Source organism: Babylonia areolata, chromosome 29, assembly GCF_041734735.1.
Source record: "Babylonia areolata isolate BAREFJ2019XMU chromosome 29, ASM4173473v1, whole genome shotgun sequence".
NCBI classification, from domain to species: domain Eukaryota; kingdom Metazoa; phylum Mollusca; class Gastropoda; order Neogastropoda; family Buccinidae; genus Babylonia; species Babylonia areolata.
Genome location: NC_134904.1, coordinates 36,661,648 through 36,664,100, shown reverse-complemented (window position 1 = coordinate 36,664,100; position 2,453 = coordinate 36,661,648).

The window sequence follows — 2,453 nt, the reverse complement described above, 5'->3', positions numbered from 1 at the left end:
TGGTTGACAGAACCTTCCTCACCCTCTATCCCCCCCCCCCATTCTGATGTGTAATGCGGTGTGTGTTGTGTGTGTTTGTTTCTTTGATTTTGTTCTTTTTTTTTCTTTCTTTTTTTTTTTTTTACCTAGGCATTTTACTAACACCATGCTAGTGCATGTATGTCATGTGTGTGTTTGTGTGTGTGTGTGTGTGTTCGTGTGTGTGTGTGTGTGTGTGTGTGTTCGTGTGTGTGCGCGCGCGCGTGTGTGTATGTGTGTGTGCGTGTGTGTTCGTGTGTACGTGTGTACGTGTGTGTGTGTGTGGTTGTTTTGTTTTGATTTATGCATAGTTTTTTTCCTCTGTTGTGTATCTGTACTAACACCATGCTTTCATTTTATTAAATATTGTGTAGTGTAGACCCTATTCAGGGCGGGGACTGGATGTAAAAAAAAAAAAAGCACACCAGTGCTTATCTATTATCCTCGAAAAATAAAGAATTTGTCTTGTCTTGTCTTGTCTTGTCTTGTCTTGTCTTGTCTCTCTCCCTAGTCAGCTTAGATTGTCACTACTTATGGCATCCACACATGGTCAAACTATCAGAAATTTCTCAATGTATCTGTACAAAGCGGGTTTTTTTTTTTTAATAAGCTTCCATCCTCCCATACAACGTCAGTAAAATGATGTATTAAGCTTATGCTACTTCTGATGTCACGTTTTTTTGTTTGTTTGTTTGTTTGTTGTTGTTGTTTTTTACTTTCCTGTGTGTAGTTAGATATGCATGTGTTATTTGTTTCTACTGTGTACTACTTAACCGAGTGTATATCGTTGGATGAATGGATATGATATTTGTTTTTGGGTTTGTTTTGTTTTTTTTATTTGTTGGGGGGAGGGGGGAGGCGGGGGGGGGGGGGGGGATGGGTGGGGGGGACAGGAGGTGGAGGGTTGCGGGTGTGTGTGTGTGTGTGTGTTTTTCTCTTCTCACATGTGTTTGTTTTTTTCTGACACACCTTGTATGAGGGGCAATAACCTATCACATGAATGAACCATTCATTCATTCATTCATTCATTCTCTATCTTTCTCTGGCCTTCCCCTCTCTCTCTCTCTCTTCCGGTCAGTTGATCTCCCCCCCTTCACCCCTTCGCCTCCGCCTTCCCTCTCCTCTCCTCCCCTCCCCCACCCCACCGCCCACACACGTACACACATCGATTCTTTCACTCACTCCACCACCTCTGACGCTGCTCTTAGTGGGTTGAATTACGCATTATGGCGCACATTCATTCACGAGCTGGATATCTACCTATCACTTATATTCTCTAACGTACTTCTGTGTGGGTGGTTCGCTGTGGTCATGTGGGGGGGGGTGGAGGTGGGTGAATGGGGGTGGGAGGGGGTTACCTTAGCTTGAAATACTCCACCGTGTCTCAGTGTATGAATCAATTGTTTTCTATCGTTAATAACATATTCTTATGACGCGATAGTAATGAAAAGTGGTGTGGGAGCGCATGCGATGTGTGTGTGTGTTGTGTGTGTGTGTGTGTGTGTGTGTGTGTGTGTGTGTTCGACGGAGGAGGTGTGAAAGGTATGAGGAGGGGGGGAGCTGACAGAAATAGACCAGTGACAGAATACATCCTCTGGAAAGCCTTTTGAGTGAAGCTGTTATCTTCTTCTTCTTCTTCTTCTTCTCCTCCTCCTCCTCCTCCTCCTCCTTCTTCTTCTTCTCATTACTGTTAATCTTCTTGTTCTTCTTGTTCTTGCTCTTCTTGTTCTTCTTCTTCTCATTACCGCTAATCTTCTTCTTTTTTCTTTTTCTTCTTCTTCTTCTTCTTCTTTTGTTGTTGTTGTTGTAAATGTTGTCTTTCTTCTTCTCATTAGTAGTAGTATCATTACTATTATTATTGTTGTTGTTGTTGTTGTTGTTATCATCTCAGAGTCCATCCGACATATGGCTTTTTTGAGTGCTTGCTTTGGTGGACGTTTCCTGAGTCTCGGGGGGGGGGGGGGGGGGAATTCTCATTGCGTCTGGTAAAATGTTCTCTGACTTCTGAGTACATCATCATACCGAAGCTGACTGAGTACAACTATACAACCATCTTTCTTCTTCTTCTTCTTCTTCTTCTTCTTTATAAAGAAATTGAGAAAGTGCTTGTGGTGGGGAAGGAGTTCTTTGAAAAATGTTCAGGGGTAGTGGTGTCTGGCAGAAAGCTTTACTGACTTAGTGAGTTTGTTGAACTGAGGTCAGCAGCCGCGGAACTGAGAAACTCCATTGCATGATGGGTTTTTTTTGTTTTTGTTTTTTCAAGTTTCCGCTTCCGGGAGACATCAGTTTCAGTTTCAATTTCTTCTTCTTCTTCTTCTTCTGCGTTCACTCGTATGTGCACGAGTGGGCTTTTACGTGTATGACCCTTTTTTACCCAGCCATGTAGGCAGCCATACTCCGTTTTCGGGGGTGTGCATGCTGGGTATGTTCTTGTT